This window comes from Camelus ferus, chromosome 18, assembly GCF_009834535.1.
Source record: "Camelus ferus isolate YT-003-E chromosome 18, BCGSAC_Cfer_1.0, whole genome shotgun sequence".
Lineage (NCBI taxonomy): Eukaryota > Metazoa > Chordata > Mammalia > Artiodactyla > Camelidae > Camelus > Camelus ferus.
This window is the reverse complement of record NC_045713.1, coordinates 9748742-9771836: the sequence shown is the minus strand read 5'-3', so window position 1 is coordinate 9771836 and position 23095 is coordinate 9748742. Positions and strand designations below refer to the sequence as shown.

The window sequence follows — 23095 nt, the reverse complement described above, 5'->3', positions numbered from 1 at the left end:
CACAGCGCAGGGAGGGGTCTTCCCTGCTGTGGGCCTCCTGGTCTCAAGACTGTATCTGAGTTGACACAAGCCTACAGTAAGTCGTGGTCCCACCCTGCACCAGCCCAGGGCCTGGCACCACCTTCCCACGTGGGCTGGGCCACAAGGCTTTCTTCTCGCTGAGAAATGGTGTGTGTCCGTCTCCCGGAGGTGCTGGTTTAAGGACTGGGGGTAGGGCCTTGTGTGTGTTGTTTGGTTTGAATCCAGCAAGCTCCAGCGAGCCTTCATCGGAGCTGAGATTTGAGCTCAGCTCTGTCTGCTGTTCCAGATCATGGCTCCATCTGGGTTCCCCCAGAGCAGTCCCTGAGACAAGGATTTAGTAGGGATCACAGAGCAGGGAAGGGAGGGCAATTGATCGATGAAGGCCTTGGTTCCACTGGTGAAAAGGCGGATCTCCTGTCTCGAGGACAAATGCTTGAATGGAGGAGACACATGGGCCAAGCACAACCCGGTGGTGGCAAGCGCTGCTCTGAAAGTCAGGGTTTGGGGGACACTGCTGCGAGGGGGTTCAGACAGTGGCGGCACCGGGCCCTGACGGGTGTGTAGGAGTGTGCCAGACAGACAGCTAGGACAGACGCTCCAGACCCAGGGAGCAGCGCAGGCCAATGCAGGGGCATGGCTGAAGCGCCCAGGCAGGGCTATCGTGTGGGTCCTGTACCTTTTCCAGGGTCACACACACACAATGACTGGAGGGCTTGCTCTTTGCGATTGTCTTCCAAGCTCTGGACCGTGGCTTCTAAAATCACTGAGAGCATTTCAGAGAAAGTTCCACCTACTGTGCTGAGCGGTCGTGGCATTGTTGAAAAGACTGTCTTAAAGGATTGTGTTCATTTGGGTGTTATCAGTGAAGTCTCCTGTGTTTAAAAAAGTCTGTCTTGGTTCATACATCTTGTCGTGTGCAGAGGAGAGGCGTGATGCTTAATTACCGTTATGGACTGAATTCACACGTCCGTGCCTTACAGCCTCAGTATGACTGTATTTGGAGACGGGGCCTTTAAGGATGTAATTAGGATTAAATGAGGTGCTAAGGGTGGGGCCCTGGTCCAGTAGGACTACCGTCCTAAGGACAAGAGGAGGAGTCAGCAGGAAGGCACACACACGGAGGAGTGGCCACGTGCGGACACGGCCGTGCGGACGCTGCGGGACCCCGGCCGTCTGCAAGCGCAGGAGGCCCCACGAGGAAGGAGCCTGCCGGCACCTTGCCCTCGGCCGTCCGGCCTCCAGAGCCGTGGGAGAGGCTGCGTCTGGGTCTCTGCTGCCCGTGCCGGGTGCTCTGCGACGGCAGCCCGAGCTGAGCGGCGCAGTTGCCGCAGGGCGCTCGGCACTTCTGACGGGGCACCTGTGCGCGCTTCTGCGGGCCTCCGAGCCCCGCCCGCGGGGCGCCCCGCGCACAGCCCGCCCCTCCCCGCGTCCTCGAGGCCCCGCTTCCCCAGGCCAGCTCTGCCCGCCTCCCCGCCTCCCCGCCGGCGCGCGCGCGCGGGTCCCTGGCGTCTGAAAGTCCTCAGTCAGGAAGAGCTGTTCTCACTCTTCCCAAGCAGGTGTTCGTAGAAGAGGTGACCCGTTACACGCGGCCAGAGCCGAGACCGCGACCTGGAGCTAGACGGGCCTGAGCGGGCGTGGGGCCCGGCCAGTCCCCGCGGGTCACTAGGGCCGGGAATCTCTGCATCCCGGGGGCGGGGGGCGGTTCTGAGAAGGCGGCGGTGGCTCTCAGTTCCCCTCCCCGTGCCTTTCCTGGGAGAGGCGCATGATGCGACCGGGTTAAAGAGGCATAAGGACTCTCCAGCACTTGGTGGAGAGAGCGGGGCCCTCCTGCCTGGAAACGGAAGCGGGTGTCGGGTGAGTCAGGGCAGACTTACTGAGAACCGGCTCTGCAGCCAGGCCCGCACGGGGTTCCCCAGCCGAGGATCAGTTTTTCCTCCCGCTAAACGTTAATCCCTCCGTGGAGAAGAGCAGGAAACAGAGCACGGGGTTAGAGCCAAAGGAGCAGATCTCATGTGGCGTCAGGCTTGTCCTTCCCCGATCCAAGGGGAGCCCCTCGCTGGGGAACCCGCGGGTGCTGGTGGCACGGGGGAGACCACAGCGCCAAACCCAGTCGGTGAAGAGAAGCGGGCTTGATTTTCCCAAGCTTCGTTTACCTGGAACGTTCCGTTCTCGAAGCTGGCCGCACCCGCTGGGACTGACAGGTGCACCTGAGAGGGGTCAGCCTCCAGCATCTCAGACAGCTCGCCCCTGACCCAGGGGAATTCCCCGTGGAGCCCCCAGGGGCCAAAACACCCGTTCTTCCTGCTTGTTCAGGAGCCCACACGCCAGCAGAATGGCAACAATCTTCAGTTTAAAAACAATAAGCAAGAAAAACCACCCTCAAACTCTGTTGCCTTCTGCCGTAACCTTTTTTCTGGACTGTAGTCCCCCATGCCTTGAGTGCAAACTGAGCCTGGAGTTGGACGCTGCAGATCCCGTCGGGAGGGAGTGTGGCCCTTTCTCATGTCTGACGGGTATTCATGTTCGGGGAGTCCGTGCACCCGCTCCCCTGTTCGCGTGTGGGGTGCGTGCATGGCTGCGACCTCTGCGGGTGTAAAGGACACGTGTCACAGCACCCACACGTACTTGGACTTCAGACACTGCACACGGAACACACTCTGATGTTAGCGTTATTTCACCTCCAACCCCGTGGACTGGGTTTCTTCCCCACCACGTTTAGGAAATTAACCGTTGTGTTTTAACTTCAGCTCCCTGATTAGAGCACTTGGATCAGCGCATTTCTTCTCCGTAGGACTTCAATCCTTAGTGAGTTCTGGGCTTTGGGTTTAACTAATGAACTCACCCGAGGATGATGTTAATGAAAGCTCTCATTTATTGAGCACCTACTGTATTCCAGGCAAGTGTCTAGAAATGTGTTTAGTCATCACTAAAATTCTGCCAGCTGTGGGCATGATTATTTCCAGTTTACAGATAAACTGTTTATGGATCATTTCTGGGTACCAGGGCAGGGGTAGTTGGAGGGACAGGGTGGATGTAGGTCTGGTGTGTTCTGTAAAGTGTGGCTATCAATAAGCCGCTCACCAGGGATGCCCAGCACCAAGGAGGGTAACTGGGGTCTTTCTAAGCTCTAGTGGTTCTTCTCGGCTTCTTGGCAGAGACTTTTTTTCTTCCCACCCCATTCCTTCTGCTGTGGAGACAGAGCCGGGCCTCTGACGGGGCCACGGGGCCAGCGTGCCTGGGAACTTCCCACCAGCCCAGGGAGGGGACATCTGAGCCAGAGCCACATTCGACTCTCTGCCTGCGTGAACGCCTGGCCCTGACCCTCCCCAGCCGGAGGCTGCCCCTCCCCAGGCCTCGCGGTGTGAGGGGCAGAGGGCGGGGGAGGGTGAGCAGGTGGTGGGTTCTGCTTTACGGGGACGTTCTTGTCCCCTCTCCACATCTCCAGCGCCATGGCCACTTCATTAGCTGCAAGCTGCTAATTAAATTTCATATTTATGATCAGAAAATAAAATCACTGGACCTTTTGGAAATAGTATTTTATGAGTTTTGGCTCCGGCAGCTGAGTCAGCAGTGAAGGGCCTGCAATGTTTAGAACCACGGTTTCAAGGCGGAGGTAAATAAAACAGCACTGGGAGGAGGTTGAACTGAAGTCCTCAGCCGGACAGTCGGGGCTCTGGGACGGGCTTCGTGCACCAAAGCCTCCTGTCCACGTCCGCGGTGTCTCGTCGCCAGGGTCACCGAGCTCCCGCAGGGCCAGCTTTATTGCAGGGCCGCTGTTTTGTTCTCTTTCCCTTCTTGCTGCACTAGAGAAACCTTCGCCCACAATCTCAGACTCAAACCTCGCTGGGTGTGTGTGCAGGAAGCTCTCAGATGCTACTTCCTTTGACATGTGACTCAGTCACTACTGCTTCTCCGAGGGCTTTCGGGGCACCCTTTCCACCGTGGCCTCTTCTTGGCAGCTGTCCGGGAGAATTCGGCTCCTTCTGCTCATGGAAAAGTCTGCTGTCTATGCTTGGTCCCTCTGACAATAGGTGTTGCAGCATCAGAAGGGACTTTGAGGGTGCCTGGCCCCACCCTGGGACATGGCTGGACATCATTCTCCTTGAAATCCCCCCCGGACTAGGCAGCTGCCCTCTGCTTGCTTTTGGCAGATTTAAGCTTCCCTATGTCATCACCGCCGTCTGTCCTACCTGAGCTCAGAAGAGTCACTTTCTTCCAGGGAAGGAAAGGAAGGTGCAGTTGATGGAGGGGTCATCTTGCAGGGCTGTGTGAAGACCAGGGTCGGTCCCTGCTCCTCCCCGCACTCCCTGCGTTCAGTGCTGCCATCTCCAGACCCTATTCTGCCACGCGGAGTGCAAAGGGTCCTGTTCCCCAGGGCGACTGCTGTGAAGCAACTGGAGAGGACGCAAGCGGAGGGCCCTGCAGGCCCTGGGCCATCCACGGATGGTTGTAATTCAGCGAGCCCTCTGCTTCCCCTCGGGTCTCTCCAGTCCCTCAGCTGTGACGTGTTGGTGCTGAAACTGCACCCGGGACCCCTCCCAGCTCTGAAACTCCGTAACCTTGTGCTCTGATCACACGAGACCGAATCTTCAAGCCGGGCTTCCCTCCCATCAACTGGCTCCGAGAGCCGTCACTTGCCAATAACATCTGAGTGACGCTGACAGCACAGTGGGTCACAGGGGGCCCTGACCCTGTGGGGGGAGCGGTGTGTGCCCCTTTCATCCTTGCACAGCCAGACCCTAAGCACCTCCCACCACGTGTGTGTTGTGGGCTGAACGCTGTGCCCCCAGAATTAACGTGTGTAAGCCCAAACCCATGATGGGTTGGGAGGCAGAGGTGGGCCTCTCCGAGGAGGGGTAGACAGTGTCCGAGAACAAGAGATGCCAGAGTACTCCCTCCTTCCACAAGCACTCGGCGCGAGGACAGAGCTGGAAGCGGCCTCACCAGACGTCCCCCCATCGCCAGCACCCTGATCATGGACGCCCCACTATTGCAGAAAAGTGTGTTTCAGCTCAGTGTTGCAGCTCAGTTGTGACAGCAACCTGGATTCGTGCAAGAGACCAAGCAGCACTTGTAGGATTGGAGAACTCAGGTTTATTACACAAATGCGCACAGAAGAGTTAACATTCCAAGCTTGGGACCCCACCTGTAAGTTTACACAGGCCTTTATAGGCTGCCAGTTTTACACTTTGCAACATCATATGCAAATAAAGTATAACAGAAGTTGACCAACCAGGAACAAGCTTTGTAGAAATAGACCGGTCAGGAGTGAGACAAATAACCAATCAGGAGTGAGGGGAATGGGCCAATCAGGAGTGAGAGTAATAACCAATCAGGAGTGAAGGAAATAACCAATCAGAAGTGAGCTCAGGGAACCAATAGAATTTTAGGGGTAAGCCGTTTCAGAGGCAAAAAGTGAGAGAGAGCCTCTGAGCCAGGGAACCAGATGGTGCTGGCAGGAGAGTAGTGACCCTGCTTGGGGGTCCTGCCAGTCTTTTTATGGGGCTTCCCACCTCACCATCTCCAGGACTGGGGGAAGTTAGCCCTGGGCTGTTTAAGCCGCCGCTTCGGTGGTGGTTTCATGTATAATCCCCGGGGACTAAGCCACCGTGTGACCTCGAAGAACTCCTGCAACTTCTCGGAGCCTTGTTTTCGGGACGTCCAGGAGAATCACAGGAGGTGCGTCTCAGCAGGGCTCCTCTCCGTGGGGGACGGCTCTCAGAATCAGAGGCTGAGAAAAAGGAAGACCCATCACCTCCAAGAGATCCTGCTGAGGCTGGCCCCTGCCCAGCGAGGATGCGGCTCACTGCTGCTTCCTCATTTCAGTTCAGGGCAGCAGTTGTGCTCTAAAGCACCTAGAACGTGGGAGGATGACCAGGAGAAGCGGGAAGCTCTGCCCCTGGGGAGGAGGCTGGGAGGCTGAGCAGAGCCGGGCGGGCGTCCGTGACGGAGAGCACACAGCCACTGGGCCCCACGCGCTCCAGGGGCAGCTGCTGGCCTGTCGTCTCCAAGCAGCAGCTCCTCGTCCTCACGCTCCCCTGCAAGGTTGGCACTGTCATTGTCTCCACGCGACAGAGGAGAAACCCAGCACTCGGAATGTGCTGAAGGCCTCCCTGTGCCCTGCAGACACACCCCCACCTGCTGTGCCCAGAGGCTGAGCTCAGTGACCCCGTCCGTGGTTCCCTGACTTTGGCTTCTAGTCGGGTTTGGCCGATGGACAGCACAGGGAGGACGGAGGTTGGGCAGTTAGTCCCCTGGGCCCTCCCTGGGGGTGACTGGGGGTTGCAGTGCCCACTCCTGCCTTCCTCCGGCCCTTCAGTCCAGCGGGAACTCCAGTGGTGGCAGCCCCAGGGGACAGCACCACCACCACATCTTTGCAGGTTGGCCCTTTATCACACTCTCCCCAGACCCAGCTTTAGAACATCTGTGTCCTGCCAGCCCCTGACTTGCCCAGGGTGATGCAGTTGATCAGTGGTGGCCACAGAGTCCTGCCCATAGCCACTGGGGGTCCTGTCTGCAGGTGCCTAGTGGGGAGGAGACACATGAGATGAGGGCAGTCAGGGAGGGCTTCTCAGAGGAGGAGGCTTTGCTGAGGGGGGCCTTTGAGGCTGGATAGGAGTTTGACTGGGAGATGTTAGTGGGTGTGTTTGTTTCCTGAAGCTGCTATAACAAATTCCCATGAGCTGGATGGGTTAAAACAAACGTGTTCCCTCACAGTCGGGCCAGAGGTCTGAAATCAAGGTGAAGTCAAGGCAGGGCTGTGCTGCCTCCAGAGGCTCTGGGACCCTTCCCTGCCGCTCCCCATTTCTGGTGGCTCCAGGGGTCCGTGTCTCCGTCTCTGCCTCCATCATCACGGGGCTGTCTTTCCTCGTCTCTGTATGTTGTTGGATTTAGGGCCTGCCCTAATCCAGGAAGACTTCATCTTACCTACATCTGCAAAGACTTTCTTTCCAAAAAGTGGTCCACCCTGAAGTTCTGGACAGACAGGCTTTTGAGGGATGTTATTCAGCCCAGGACACGTGGGGCGTGTAAAGGGATGGGGGTCCCATGGGAGGGAGGGGTGGGTGGGAGGCGGGAAGTCACGGGTGTGCCGAGTAGGGGAACAGTGTCACTAGTCGGCGAGTCAGCCTGAGGTAGAAAACCTGACCGCCAAGCGCTGACGAGGGCTGAACTGTCCACTGCTGGCAGGAAGGCAGGATGGTAGCGCCACTCTGGGAAAGGGAGTGGCCGTTTCCTACAAAGCATGCACCTGCCGTGTGACCCAGCAATCCTTCACTCAAAAGACAGGACGACGTACACCCCGCCTCCTCCAGAGATTCATACAAGGGTGTCCCAGTAGTCAGGTTGGGGCAACAGCCCAGCTGTCCGTCAGCAGGTGAATGGATAATCCAAGGTCCAACGTCAGGGGACGGACAGGGACAAGGCGCTGCGGACGCACCTCCAAGTGCCCGGCGACACAAGCCAGGCCCCAGAGAGCGCTAGCGGTGCTGCTCGGCTGTCCTGCGATCCAGGAGGCGGCCAGGCTGATAGCAAGCACAGGCGCGCCTGCTGGGGGGGGGGGGGGGTGGGCAGGAGGGAAAGGACCGCTCCGTTTTTTGATTTGGGTTTTGGTGACGGGATGTCTTCTTTTCAAAACTCATTAAACTGGATACTTAAGATGCAGGTAGCTTACTGATCACACTGATTTTTTTTTTTTTTTTTTTTTTTTTTTTTTTGGAAAAGAAAGGGAGTGGAAAGGCTTACAGGCTGAAAAATAGAGAGGAATTAGGCTGAAATGGTAGATCTGGGCTCTGCTATGCAGGGCCGAGGGGCTAAGGGTGAGAAACTGGCCCTGTGGGATGGAGGGGCATCGCCGGCTTCTAGGAAAGGGGGCGGGGCCGGCCTTTAGGGTCACCGCTGGGTGCCGGGACCGGCCACCTTCGCACGTCTCCCCGGTCCCCCACCCACTCCCTTGCTAGCTCGCTCTCAGAGCGTTGTGTTAACCAGTCCACCTCCAGGCGTCTATACCACAGGGCCTCCCCAGGGAATCGGGTGGTCCCGGCCGTGCTGCAGTGAGGTCCAGGTGGGCTGGTCAGATAGGAGACACCATTGTCAGAGGAGCTGGGTCACTGTCCACGGAGGGTGTGGACAGGGGAGTCCGAGATGTCGAGAGGAGAAAAGAGTGACGGTGGGTGTGGCTGTGGGCAGCCCAGTGCGAGGCTTATGGAAGCACCTTCCCTGGAACGTTCTAGGCCCCGCATTTCCCCCCAGCCGGCCTTCCTCAACACCTCTCCTAGTCAGGACCTGGTGTCCCCGGTGAGGTCCGGCACTGCAGCAGGGGTCAGCAGGAAGTGTGGCGCTGGGTCGAGGCTGAGCCCTGCCTGTTCCCCGTCCCCCCCGCCCCCCATCCTCGCCGCCCCCCAGGGCAGACAGGACCCCGTTCTCTGCAGCGCCCCGCCTGCCAGAGAGGGCACAGCCCCTCCTCTCCTCCTAGCCCCACCTTCTGCACAAAGTCACCCACAGCCTCTGCTCAGAACAAAAATAAAAAGGGAAGTACTGCGCCCACCCCAGCCCCCACCTCTGCCCCTGCTAAAAATAGAGGCAGCCTCTGAGTGGGGTGTTGTGCGGGCTTCCGGGGGGGGGTGGCTGGCCAGGCTCCCTGCAGCATCAGCACTTTCTGGGGGCCCGGCAGCCAGCGCGCTGGAGGAGAGGGAATCTGAGAGGACGGCGGAGAGACCCCCAGCCGGGCCTGGAGCCAGCTAGTTTGCAAACACGTGAGTATACTTTCCGACTGGCCGGCCCTCTGACTCTGACACACGGGTGCCGAGCTGGGGAGTCCGCAGCCTGGGTCAGGGAGGATCTTCTGCGGAGCTCGGGGGGTGGCCTGCGCCCCCTGCCCGCTCGCCCGGCAGTCGTGCCTTCGGCCGCGCCGTGTGCTCACGGCTTCACGGTGCTCCTTTCCTGTCTTAATTTCCTGAACGACACGGGAGACCCTGGACAGCGGGGCTGGGGCAGCTATTTTATGCAGCAGCTTTGACTGCGCAGAGCGTGGAATTGGGCCCAGAGAAGCCCTTCAATAAATGCCTGATGATCGACTTGGACCAGAACGCGCTCATTTCTACGTGCTGGGTTTTTTAACTTTCTTCCGAGAGAGGACGCTGCAGAGGGCCGAGGCGTGGGGGCGGGGCGTTCCCGCGGAAGGAGAGAGAGGCCCACGGCTCCAGCTGGGCGCAGAGGAGGTGTGTGAGCATCTGTCCCCGAAAGCCAGGGCGCTCGCCTTCCCCCGGAGCTCACAGCCGCACCGCTGTGTGCTCTCTGGGGGTCCTGCCCTCCCCGGGGAGCGCCTTTCAATCAGCTCCTCCGAGGTTTATTAAGATTCCGTTTGCAAAGAAATGAGCCTGTTGCTAAACCGTCCTCCGACAGCTAACCGCAGGCCCAGCCTCTGACGCCAGCAAAATGCAATGAGAGACAGACTGCGGGCCGAACCAGGTGGGAGACCTCTGACCCAGAGCCCCGGGAGGAGCAGCGCCGTGTGAGGTGACCAGCTCCTGAGCAGGCAGAAGGACCAGGCCCCCCGGAGGAGGCTCCTCCTCCCCTGTAGCATCTCTCAGAGGCGTCTGAGAAGGTTCCTCATTTCCTAATGAAATGCTTCAGGAATCCACTGAGTCCTGGGGGTTGAAGGAACTTCTGCAAACTTACAGCCCCTGCAGGGTCTTTTGTTTATTATAGCCTGGAGACTACTTTGGGGTGGGGGGGCGGTGTTCAAACTGACATCACTGGTCTGAAAAAGTCGGCTTGGTCATGGAGGTGTCCTTTACAATGAGAAATGGATAAACTCATAGCCTCTCGTTCACACAGCAGACAACATCCCTTGATGCAGAAGGTTGCAGCCCCAGCCACCCACAAGCCTGACTTCCTGCGTGGACTCGTTCAGTGATCGTGAAAGCAGTGGGGTCCCCCCACTCCACTGCTAACCGAAGTCGTCCCTAACGACCTTAAGTCCAAAACCATCCACAGGGTCTGGGTGCAGTTCTAATGGGTGCCTTACTTAATTATTGGTGACTGTATCAATTGGCACATGCAGAAAAAGTCTCTCTGGTTTGCATCTGACTTATAAGCTTTTGCTTACGTGGCAAGAAGCTATCCAGATTCCCGGATTCCCGTCAGTTACGTTCTGTGGGGACTCGGGCGTGTGACTCCGTCACAGCTGTGCAGGAGGCGTAAAACAGCAGGAGAGCACGGCTGGTGCCCGCCGGCGCCTGGTGGCAGGGAAAGTGGAAGGCAGCGCCCACCAGCGGGCTCGGGCAGAGGCACTGGGGCACGGCCACCCGTTCAGAGGCGCGTGGCTCACGCTCCTGCGGAGGGGAGTCAGCGCGTGCGAAGGTGCTCCGCGCATAGCCTTCCCTGCCCTCCTGAGCTCGCCCAGACACGTGGAAAATGTGAGTCTCAGTGTTTACATGTTTCGACGTGGCGCGTGGCTTTAAAGCAGGTGGGCCGGATGGCGGGAAGTGACTCAGGTTCCTGTGCGGTGTTTACGGGCTCGGGACCGTCAGAGAAGGGACATGATTGACCAGAGCAGCCCCCCGCCCCCGCACCTCCCGCGCCCAGGCTCCTGCCACCCGCTCTCCTCCCTGTACTGTGTCTTGCTTCATTTCTCCGTCCCTTTCTCGGCCACACACCTGTCGGTATCAAACAAAATGCTGAGTTCCTGTTCCCTTTTCTCCATCCCCATCCTCTCTTCAAAGCTTCACCCCACCTTCCTCGGCTGCCTCTGCCTCTCTCTGGCCATTTCCTGGACACAGGGACCTCTCCTGATTCCCAAGTCTCCCGGAGCCTGAGGTTGGACGAGCCAGCGGCACGAGACCGCAGGACCCCTCCGCTCCCCTCCCCACGGCGCCCCTCCCCGGCTGCAGTCTCCTTATTTCTTCCCCAGAGTTCACAGTGCCTTCCAGCCTGGCTGTTGAAGGCTGGGGAGGGGGGGGTTAGTCTTGGTGGGTGGCCTGGCACATCCCCCGTGCCCAAGAAGTTGGAGCTGTTTTTGTTGATTTGATTTGATTTGATTTGATTGAGGTGAAATCTGCGTAACAAAACTCACCAGTTTAAAGTGAGCAATTCCCTGGTATTTAACACGTTCACAGTGTCACGCAACCACCACCTCTATCTAGTCCCAAAACGTGCTCGTCACCCCCGAATAAAGCCCTGTGCCCAGCAGTGGTCACCCTCGCCATCCCCCACCCCAGCTCCCGGCCACCGCTGGCCAGCTTTCTGCCCGTTTGGAATTGCCTGCTCTGCATACTTCGCCTCAGTGGAATCACACAATGCGTGGCCTTTGGCGTCTACTCTCTTTCACTCAGCTAATGCTCTCAGTGTTTCGTCCGGGTTGTAGCGTGGATCCGTACTTCGTTCCTTTTTCACAACCAAACAGTATTCCATTGTGCGTGTGGGATGTCTTTGTTTTAAGGGTCCCTGGCACTGAGGGTTCACAGGGGAGCTGGGCAGAGGGAGGTGGGAGACACGGGAACTTGGCCAGTGGCCCTCACCCACCCCTGGGGCAGCTCCATCTTGTGCAGATAACTCTGAGCGACCCCAGACTGCAGCGCCGGGCAGCCTTCTCCAGCTGCCAATAGTTGGTGCATTCTAACAACTAGTTACAGGCAGGGCTAGGTTATCCAAAGTAATAGGGAGCCAGAATAACACAGAGCTAATTGAAACGTGGGCTGCGGGGGTGGGAGGGTGGGAGGGGCCCGTTCCACCAGAGAGCTGTTTACTTCGGGGTTAATTTTGAGTCGAGAGACCCTTCTGAGTCTCTCTTCCTCCTCCTCCCTCCCCGAACGTGAAGCCTGACGTTTAACTGAACACACAAGCCTGTTCTTCTCCAACATGGCGGATGCTGAACAAACGCACTTCAGCTCATTTGCTCCCCTGCCATCTCTTTGGCAGAGCATCTCAGGAGAGGAATTCTGGTGGAATTTCACTCCGCTCCCATGGAAGCGCTCACTGTTGTTAAGAGCAGGGGCAGTAAGAGTGCTGGGTGGAGGCGTCGCGCTGTACGCATCTGAAAATGTCTCCAGTGAATGGCGATGTTGCCACGAGACGCAGAAGAGCGGGGGTGGGACAAGCCGGTGCCGGGAACCTCCACAGGCCCGGCCATCGGTCCCGGAAGGACCGGGAGGTTGCTGTTGGCGCTGTTCCCCACTTGGCTGTGCGTGAATCCTCTTCCAGAACGAGCACATGTGCCGCCCAGCGAGCCAGGCGCCTGTCTTCCTCTCCTGGCCAGTTAAAAACGAAAACTCGCTGCTGGACCCTGCAGTGTCCCACCCACCGCGTCTTGGTGGTTCCTCTTCTGCCAGGAAGAGGGCCGCGGTCTAGAGCAGCCCTGCATCAGGCGGCAGCCCACAGCACGGAACTCGTGGAGGGCAGGTTTTCCGGCTCTTTGCACTCCAGCAGTCTCCTCTGAGACCCCGCCTGCCTCCACCCTCGCCGTCTGCTGTGGGTTTGGGGACTGAGTCGTTCGGGGCCCCTCCTCTGATCTGGAGCGAGTGCCCGCTGGGCGTCGGACACCCACAGCGCCCCAGGCGTGGTCTGGCCTCAAGCCTTCCGAGGGGCAGCTGGTGCGGAGGTGTATGTAAACCTCCGTTACCTTCCACGATGATGGAGTGACGCGTTAGACAGACTCCCAAAGATGCTGGCTGGTGGTGGGTTATCCATCCTCAAAGGATTAGGATTCCACAAATGAAACTGAACTCCAGCACGCCAGCAGTTAGGCTGGGCTCTCCTTGAAGATGCAGCAGGTCCTTCAGACTCCGAGAGTGCCCCAGGGAAGGAGCACGTTGCAAAAATCCAGTTGCACACAGATGCGATGTTTGGCAGCCCTGGCAAGGGAAGGCTTCTCCCCAGCAGCTCGGAGGGCCTGCTGGCTTTTCCACGTTTCACCCAGTAGAGGTAATTTGTGACAAGATGGCTCTGTCCCTGCAGATCCGAAGCTGGAGAGAAGGGTATTCTAAACTTCCAGTCCATGACTGATCGAGGGTACCGGATGGATGGGTGCTCAGATCTGAATTGCAGGCGCAGCAAAACATGCTGGGTACGAATGAAGGGCATGTGATCCTGTCAGCGGCTGTCACAGTGAAGTCCCTCCCCACACACGGAGATGAAGGTCTTAGACGCTAAAGAGAGGAAACTGTAACAAGGAAAAGAGAGCCAGTACTTACCATTGGAAATCAATCACTTTATAAATATTAAACGCCCGTTTGTGAAGGACGCTTACTAGGCCACCGGGCGGACAAGGAAAGAGGAGATGGTCCTGCCCAGGGGATAGTGAGCAACGTGGTGGACAGATGCTAACAGCACCAGTGGGGTGAGCTGCAAATCAGAAGCCCAGAAAAAAAGGATTGAGCATAGATCTTTAAAGCTGTTCTCGAAAATCTGTTTCGTGTGGAGGTAACTATGCAGGATGCCGAGGCAGAGGCTTCTCCCCCATCGCGAGTTTGCCACCGGCTTCCGAAGGGGTCGACTAAGTGCTAGCGGTTAAGTGCCTGCCACGTGCGCCGCAGCAACCTTAAGAGCTGGGTGCTGCGTGTCCAATTCTACAGGACAGTAAATGGGGGCTCAGAGAGGTTGAGCAACATGCCCAAGGCCACACAGCCAAAGATGGCAGAGCCCAGGACTCCCCCACTTCAAGACCACCCTTTCCACCAAAACACAGGGAAGCAGAAGCTGCTGGTTTTGTCTCTTTATGGAAAGATTTTTTGATTTGACTCTCTTTGTTTGACAAGAGCAGAATTCCTGCAATCCCCCCCCACACACACACCACCACCACAGCCCCTGTCTTTCTTCGGGAAATGGTGTCACTTCACAGCAACAAGTGCAATGTATTTTAAACTCTCGAGGGAAGGGGCTACCTCTTGCTTGTTGGTGGGCCCTGCGTGTGGAACCCCAGCCCTCCACCTCTAAGGGGATGGTGGAGGAAGTCTGCAGAGACTGCCCGTCTTCTCGAAGCCCCTCTCCCCCAACTTTCAAACCAGCTCCCACTTTGCTTTCTTCTGCTGCCTGGAAATCCGCCCAGGGACGCGGCATGAGAAAGTACAGTTCTGTCCTCGAGCCTTGAACACCTCGGGCTGTGCACGGATGTCTGAGGTCTGCGTAAAAGCCTGGCCTGCTGATTCCTGCGCCAGCCCGAAGGCCTCCCGAGAGAGAGGCGCTGGGGGCCCCGTGTGCAGGGAGGCCGGAGCCCCGCTCCCCTGCTGTGGCCGGGGTCACCTCCCTGACTTCAGCTGTTGCTCTTCGCCTGGACAGTGACGGGAGGATTCGGAAGCTGGGGACAGAAGCCCCCTCGCGCGCCGACGCCAGCACCGCATGCCGCAGAAGGAAACCTGGAATGTGCGTTTTTCTCGATACCAGCCTCCTAGCTGGTTGAAGTCGCTGGCGGTTATTTTCAAACACGTGGAAATGTGTTTAGAAGTGTGACGGCGTTTAACTGTCCCTGTGGCGTTGCGTAAAGCAGACGGCCCCCAACTCGAAATGCATTTAAATCGATCGCCACGTCCATCCTAAATGGACCTTCAGTGTGTCTCACATGTACAGAGGGAAGAGACGCGTGTCTGCTGTGTGTGCAGCTCCCTCTGAGGCCTCAAAGGAGGCTGGCTCTGGGCCCTGGAGATAACTCCGTCTGAGCTGCAGGAGGTGCCCAGAGGCCCGCGTCCCCATCCCCGCCTCGCTGTGCCCTGCCTCTGATTTGCATCCTCGGAGCTGCTGCTCACCTTTAAGATCAGGGCCAGGCTGGGCTGCCTGCCAGACTCCGCCTGACGCCTCTCCCTCCATCTCCCTCCCGCCTCTTCTTCCATGAACCTGCGAGACTTTCTTACCTTTGTTCCTTCAAGTTCCTCTCTCTGTGTCCTTTGCTCTGCTCTGATCACCCCTCAGTGTGTGTGAACATCCCAGTGTCTCATCCTCACCTGTCTTTCTCCCTCCTGGACCTTCTTAGTCCAGTGGATGAATGAATGAGTGAGTGAGTGAATGGGCTTCCTACCCTCCTGCTTCAAGTCTGCTCTGAAGTGCCCTCGTTACCCAACTCCACAGACACCCCCCGTCGCCGGCGTCCAGAGGCCTCGGCCGCCGCGCAGCCCACCGTGTAACCTTGTCTCAGGCTCCTGTGGGATGCCGGTGCCAGCCAAGCGAGACGGAAGATGTAAGTCTGCACGTGGCTCCCACAGACCCTTCCAATTGTCGTTCTCGGCCGCTTCCCGAGGGCACTCTTATTTGATGACGCTGGTGACCTTTCCTTCAAAATGCAAGGACCCAACCTTTTCACTTAGAAGATTCTCAGGGCCGCTGGGCTCACCCCGCACTCACACGCCGTCCCCAGAGGCTCCCAGGAGTGGACGCTGCTTGTAAGTGCTCGCGTTTAGGGCTGTGCCTTCCCCGTGTCCTGTTCTGTCCCTTCCAAACTGCCTCCCTCAGACCCCACACCAGAGGGAACTTGCGGTCTCCTGTGCCCACCTCTCCTGTGCCAGAATTTAACTTCTCCAGGGTTTCTGCACCAAAACATACACTCTGTGTCCCGCTTCGGGGCTGCTTCTGCGTGATGGAACTGCGTCTGTCTCCAGGCTGGACTCTGGAAGGAGATGGTGGCCGCGTTCAGCAGGTGTATGGGGAGGTCCCCGCGTGCCAGGCATCGGATGGAGATTCACAAGTGAGAGTGACAGTCCTCCTCTCAAGGAACTTGCAGCAGACACAGAAGTAAGGACGAACCAGGGTGGAAAGCACGGGGGTCCGTGCACAGCCTGCTGGCGGCGTGAACGGGCGGCCGCGCTGCCCAGGGCGGGGCGCGGCACACAGAGCGGCCGGCCCGGGCTGGTCACACCGCTGGCGCTCGCTCAGTCCCTCCAGACTGAGTGACTCCTGAAAACAGTTCTGCACCAATGGAATGTTTGCATCATAAAGCCTCAGATAGTCAGAGCAGTCAACTCAGCAAACATGTATTGAAAACCCACCACACGTTAGGTGGCATGGCTGTGACCTGAGTCTTCAGACCAACCTGGAGATCTCAGACAGGGACCGGGGACCCTCCAAGTTCTCCCCACCCAGATACTGAAGCCAGGTAATAAAACGATAACCAAGATGGTGAGGAATATGTCAAAGGTGGAGAATTTATCAAGCCCACAGATGAAGCCAAGGGTCTCTCCCTGAAAGCACAGAGGGGTCCAGAATTTGAACGAGCTGTGGGCTCGGTGACTTGACATCCCCTGGAGTGAAGGCGGGCTTGCTGACCAGGCTCCGAAGGCAACTGCAGGGAAAAGAGTATTTCGTTACCGTCAGGGCCGGCCACAGCAAGGCGGCAGTTCCCGAGAGGAGAGAGGGCGGCTGCACTCCGGGATTTGGGTTTGGCAGAGGGGGTCCGGCCACGGTTCACAGAGACCATCGGAGCTGTCAGTCTGCTGTGTGCATGGCTCTGGAATCCAGACGGAGCAAATGCTCATATAAAGAGCCAGTGTGATAAATTGATACACATTTCAGAACGATTGAAATCTGTCGTTCCTAGCTGTGCTTTTCACGAAGCTCCCCTGCAGTAGTGGCGGGGACGTGAGAGCTGCAGAGGGCGGGGAGGAAAGCAGTATCTGTTGGCAATGCAGGAGGGGTCTGCCCTCCCTAGGCTCCCTGCCCTGGGGGGTGCAAGCTGGAAGCGTGGACTTGCGGCAGGGGCTGGGGAGGGGGAGCGTTCGCCTTGTGCTTGGTTCCTGGGTTCAGTAAGCGTGCCGCGCCCCCGCCCACCCAAATCCTGACTGCCTGCTGCCGCTTCCTCCTCTGCTGAAAGCTGTCAGGGTGAGACATTTTCATCCCAGGGAAGCCACTGGCCCTTTGCCCAGGCCACCTGCAGGGGATGGAGGGAGCACCTCGAGAAGTACTGCAGGTGGCCTGGTGCCCGAGGAGACGCCCGGGGATGGTGGGCAGTGCCCTGCGCTGAGGGCAGGACGTTCCTGGGATGATGACTGGGAAGTTTGGCTGTCACTCGAGATGGGGTCGGGGGTGCATATGGGATAATGAGGGCTAAAGAGAAGAGACAGGCTCCGGTGGATGTGGCAGAGGCTGGAGCCGTGACCAGGGGTGGGCTGAAGGGAGAGGGGCAGCGCCGAGGATCCGAGGCAGGACGTAGCGCGGCAGGCCGGGGATTGCCCACCTCCTGTGCGCCTCCTGGAATCGCACCGTTTGTTTCTGCCCCCGCGGGACTTTGTTCGCGGGCTGTACTCAGTCCTGGCTGACTGCTTGCTCACTCTGGCTTTGTATCTAGAAAAAAGCAGCAGCAACCAACAGATGAGGAATCGCTCCGACTGGAGGTCTCGGAAGTCTGTGGCTGGGATCCGTGTGATTTTCTCGGGAGGCGTAGCTCTTATTTGGCATGTATATCTGCTAGGATAATTTTTGGCTACAAGAAATAGAAACAGAATCAAAGTTTTATGCATGCGAGGGACTTTATTCTTCTCGGACCCAGGACCGCGAAGATTCGGTGCGACCCAGCGTCCTTATAGTGCCCCGTGCAGTCTTACCGAGAGTGTAGCCTTTGTCTTTGTGCTCACAAGGTAGCTGTTCTGCTTCCAAGCATTGCATCCACATTCCAGGTAGGAAGAACGGGACAAGTAAAGGGCGCCTCTCATCTGATGCCCCCTCTACGGTGCCTTCCTAGATGCCTCGCCCAGAAACTCGCTGGCCAGAACTGTGTCACACAGGCACACTTCTAGCTGCAAGGGAGGCTGGAAATGCGGCATTCAGAGATGGGCACAGTAACACTGCAGACAAAACTGGGGTTCTGCTGCTAAGTGAGGGAGAAGGGGTGTTGGGTCAGCACCTGGCCGTGTCTGCCACTCCACCGCGCGTTTAAAATGATAATTGCTGCTTTCAAAATATGTATCAGTGATGCCCTGCTGACTGCTCTCCCCGTGTTCATTCACGCGGAATATTACCATCTCGATATTTCTGTTGGATGAGCTGAGACAGAGGTTGGACAGTCGGCTGGGCTGCCAGGGAAGAACTGTGCAGGGGGGTTTTCTAGCTGCTTCTCTAAGAGCCCTTTTTGGAGGAATGAAAGAGACTGCCGAGGAAGGACCGGCGGTTCTCTTCCACAGAGCTCTCGGAGACGGCTGAGCGCTGGCGCATCCCAGGGTCTCCTCAGCCCTTCCTCGCAGGCAGTAGATCATCCTGTGCAATCATCTTTTTCCCCTTTTTTTTGCCAGAAGTCCTTTCAATTAAATGGAGCTTTCATTGGAATAATTAAACCCTCCATCTCAAGCCTCTCACTGCAATCACCCAGGCAGATCAATTAACCAGAGACGCATTTATCTCACTGACCATTGACCCCCCTCTCATTCCAGAGCTTCTATGCTGGGGAGGCTCTCGGAGGGAAGAGGCGTGTGTCCCACAAAGACAGCTCGTTTCCAAAGGGCTTGGCAGTCTCTGACTTGGAGTGATAGCAGCCTCGTGGTTTATTTTAATCAGCATCTGATTTTCATTTATTCACCCAACAAATATATATTGCACACCTACTATGAGTAAGGCCCTGTGCTGAGCTCTGCTTGGCAGGGGAGGGTGGGCAGGAGGAAGCGGAGCTGAGGCAGACAGGTGGCAGGCAGCCGGACCGCTCTCGTCCTGTTTCCTCTTCTATAAAATGGGGGTAGTCATAGTTTCCACCTCATAGGCTTGTTGTGTTAACTGAGATGGTCCACATGGAGCATTTAGCACAGTGTCTGCCTGTAGCACCTGCCTCTTCCTCGACAGCTGTTAGAGGACATGCTCCAGCAAAATGAGGGAATAAAGCAAAAAAGAGGAAGATATGGAGCCAGGAAGCAGGGTATCTGGTTGGTTAGATTGGATGCTGTGCTTAATAAGTTAAGTGTTAGCTGTGATGATTGCTAGTTCAATTAAGATTAGATGAGTCAGTGAGGGTTGAGTTGGAATCCCTGCTCTGCCACTTAGTGGCTGTGGGATCTCCCCCCATTATTAACTCTCTCGTCTGACCTCCTCATCCTAAAATGGGAATAATAAAACCTACTTTATCAAGCTCCTGTGAAGTTTAGGCAAGATGGCATCTGTAAAGTGCCCAGCACACAGTCAGCGCTTCTGGTTTACAAAGGGCTGAGCTGTCTCACTAGCATTAACCGAAGATAGAATACAGCACATGTGCACGGGATGGAGGTAACTGGTTGGTTGGTTGTTTTTTTTTTTTTTTTTCAGTGGGGGAGGTAATTAGGTTTGCTTATTTATTTATCTCTAGAGGAGGTAGTGGGGATTGAACCCAGGACGTTGTGCGTGCTAAGCGTGCGCTCTGCCACTTGAGCTATAGCCTCCCGCCGATCGGTTCTTTATACTTAAATGCGTTGTCCAGATTTCCAACTATTGGTGTATGTTATTTTTATTTTTTTAACAGGATAATACATATGTCACGCATACAGAGTTAAAAAGTAAAGTAGGCTTGTAATGAAAAACATCCATTTCCGACTTGGCCGGCACCGTCCCCAGTCCCGACCCCCAGAGGCAGCCACTGCTCACTCTACCTCTTCATTTCTAAATACTGTACTTACATTGCTGTTTATTGATATGTCAGCTTAAAGACATTATTTATTGGCATACCATTAGGTAGATGATAATTTAGCTCCATTTTACTAGTACCCACTCCATGAACTTCCCTCCCTCCATTCTCTCTGCACATTTAGGTCAGTTTTATGTGTTACATTATCATGACTGCGTAAATACTGTCCATGTTGAGGCAAGTTGTATGTTGTGATTATGTTTCCTTTCTTATCTCTTTGGTTTTTCCCAAAGTTAGTATTGTCTCTCTTTTTTGTTTGTTTGTTTGCTGAGTTTTTTTTAACATCTCTGACCTCAATTTTTTTCTGACTCTCAGACCCATCATTTCCCTAATAATATTATTTCTTAAATTACCAAATACGTCAGATAACCATTCAGCGTTTTCCCCGGGCACTCTCCCCTCTAGTGGTCCCGCTGTGATCCCACCGTAATCGTGGCCAGCTCCTTCTTGCTGCATCCCTCTCATCTTGGAACTGTCCTTGCTGCTCTATCTCCTGGCCTCTGTACCTCCCTCTTTATTGTTTTATCCCCTCATTTTACTGGAGCACATCCTCCAGTAGCTTCTTAGAAAAGGTGCACGGGAGCTTAATGTTTATAGAGTCTTCACTTTTCTGAAAATAACATCGTTCTCTTTTCACAAGTAGTAGTTTGGGTCGGTACAGAATCCTAGGTTTAGAAGTATTTTCCATCAGAAATGTGAAGGCATCACCTCATTGCCTCCCAGCTTCCAGTGTTACTCCTGAAAGATCTGGAGCCAAACTTACTCCTGGTCCTTTGCATGTGACCTGACGTTTTCTCCCAGGAAGCCTTGAGGGTCTCTCTCAAGGTTCTCTTACTCCCTGGCGCCCTGAAATTTCAGAATGACAGCCTGAGAAGGTTCTTCTCCATTGATTGTACCGACACTGAGCACCCAAAGGCCCTTCAAACCTGAAGACTCTCGTTTTTACGTTTGGAGAATCTTCTAATACTATTTTCTCTGATAATTTCATCCCATAACTGGTATCATATCCCCAAAAGATATATAAGAAAAGAAGCATAACTTCTGTCATCTCTTTCTAAGATTTCTATTTATTGGATATTAGACCTTCTAAATTGAACTTACTTCCCATCCCCCCCCCCCTTTTCTTATCTTTCTTCTCTTTAAACTTTTTATTAACTTTTGGGTAGATATCCTCACATCTAGCTTCAAGACTTTCTATTGATTATCAACTTCTGCTACTTTAATCACTAAGAACTCTTTCTTGTTCTTTGATTGTTCCCTTGTCAAAGCACCCAACTATGCTGCAACATCTAATCTCTTCATGGATTTTAATTCTCGGATGGTGTTTTTTTCAGTTTTCTCCTATTCTGTGCATTGTCTGCCTCCTGCAGGTTCCTGGCATCAGTTTGTCTCTTTTGATCTCTTCCTTTCCCGTGGAGACTTTCCTCAAACATCGAATGATCCCTGCGTGTCTGTTTATTCTTCTGTGGAGGACAACAAAGACGGTGTCCGAGCTCTGCTTGTTCGCTAATGGGCCTCACCGCAGGGTGAAGGATCGCTGGCTGATGGTGCTTGAACAGCACCTGTGATGGGGAGCTCGTCTCTCACGAAACAGCCGACTCTTCTCTTTTTACCCAGAGTGCCATCTTGGAGCTTTCTTTCACTTCTGTCTCAGGCTTGTGTGTCAATGTGATATTTCAGTCATTTAGAAGATAAACTTTTTTTTTAAAAGGCAATCCTAGGAGCCGTATAGCAGTGATTAAGAGGAGGTCCAAATCCTGCCTCCCATAGTAATTGCGTGACTTTGGGCGTCTCCCAGGGTTGATTTTCTCAACGATGATGGTGCTGATGGTGGTGGTGATACCGCCCTTCTCAAAGAGTTCTTGAGCAGTCAGGCTTGGCAACGTGCCTGGCACAGGAAACAGACTGCAAGGCGGAGGTGACGTCTCCCCCAGTTGAATGTTGTACCTGTGAGTCAGTCTCTACATTTTCCTCGACCTTAGGACCAACTTCTCAAAATTCCAGGGGCAGAAGTAGAAAGTCCTGCCTCATTACTGGGTGCCTTGTGCCTTGGTTTTTCCCAGCCTCTGTGGCATGTCAGGTCGTTGTACAAACCTGCTTTCCCTTTCCTGCAATAAAAACCTCTCTGACAATTAATTTTCTTAAAGCTTTTCCTTCCAATTCTAAAAGAAGAAAAATGCAAATGCAGAGACCCATCTTCTCCCTGTGCCTCTGTTCCTCGGGCTGATCCAGGCTGGGGCCTTCGGCCGGCCCTGCACATCCCCTGCCCCCCAGCCCTCGCCTGCCCAGCCGCGGAGCAGGGAGGCCGTGAGGAGGCCGAGGAGGCGGTGTCCTCCAGAGAAGCACGTCGCCGCCACCCCCCAGGGCGAGGGTCTGTGACAGCTCGCTCCGCTCCAAGCTGACACCCTACAAGAAGAGCTTCTGTCGGCCCCGGGAGGTCCGGTGTCACCTGCGGTTAATCCTCAAAGCCAAAACCAAGCAAGTTCCTGATTAAATGATGGCGTCCCGGGTTCCCCGTCACCCCTGAGTGGTGCCATCCCCCACCAAGGGACCCTGGCAGCTGTCAGGACAGGTGCTGGCCTCTCCTCACCTCCTCAGGGTGTGCGCCTCACCCCTCCCCCTCCCCAGCCTTCCTTTCTCCAGAAGGAGGACCAGCCCTTCCCCCAAAACTCGCAGCCACGGCTGGGCTCCTGGAGAGGCCGCCTGGGCCGTGGCCGGCCGTGACCCTAAGGACGCCGCCCTGGGGAGGTTACGGCGTGTTCCTGCCCAGACCCACGGCAAGTGGGGCTGAGACGTAACTCACAGCGAAGGTGTGGCTGGAGACAGGGGCTTGTCTCGTGCAAGAAGGGTTCAAGAGCGAGTCATGACAGACTGAAAGCAGGTTTATTCAGGGAGATACACACTCCATAGGCGGAGGGGGGCCGTCTCAGAAGGCAAGAGAGGCGGCCGTGGAGATAGACACTCCGTAGACTGAACGGGGTGTGGCTCAGGAGGGGAGGGGCCCCGAGGTGTGGGCGTGGTTAGTTTTTATGGCTGGGTAATTGCATATGCTAACCAATGGGAGGATGATTCCAACTGTTTTGGGGAAGGGTCGGGGATTTTCCAGGACTTGGAGCCCCGCGCACTTTGGGGCCTCTCACCATCAGCCTGGGAACTGTCACGGTGCCTGTGGGTGTGTCACTTGGCAGCTACTGTATTGCAGTGAGCGTACAAGAGGCCCCAGGTCCACTGGGAGCGGCATCTTCCACCATCCTGGCTCTAACCAGTGTGTCCTGTCCTCAGTGGCTGTGTCCTTCCTTCAGTGCTTGTGCCCTGTCCCCTTCCTTCCTATCACAAAGGGACTCTTCTGGGCCCAGGAGTGTGGTTGGATGCTTTCGACCTGATGAGCTCATCGCTGATCAGAACATTTCCACTTTGCCAGTCTGATACCCAAGACCCCTAAAGTGCCTCCACCCGGCCATGAGCAACCCCAAAGTCACCACCTGGCCTCCTCTCCAGCCCCAGAGTCCTGGGACC

The 23095-nt window shown here is 55.9% G+C and overlaps 1 protein-coding gene across 4 annotated transcripts in view; it reads left to right on the top strand.

The window, feature by feature from the left end:
* The window catches only part of CARD11 (caspase recruitment domain family member 11), a 97942-nt gene that overhangs the window by 35370 nt on the left and 39477 nt on the right, over positions 1-23095 (top strand). The window contains exon 1 of one of the 4 annotated variants that reach the window (XM_032459944.1): positions 8622-8774. The exons of the other annotated variants lie outside the window; for them this stretch is intronic. The gene's annotated coding sequence lies outside the window, so the exon portion shown is untranslated. Of the gene's footprint in view, positions 1-8621; positions 8775-23095 lie in introns of those variants that run through there. 4 annotated transcript variants of the gene reach the window in all.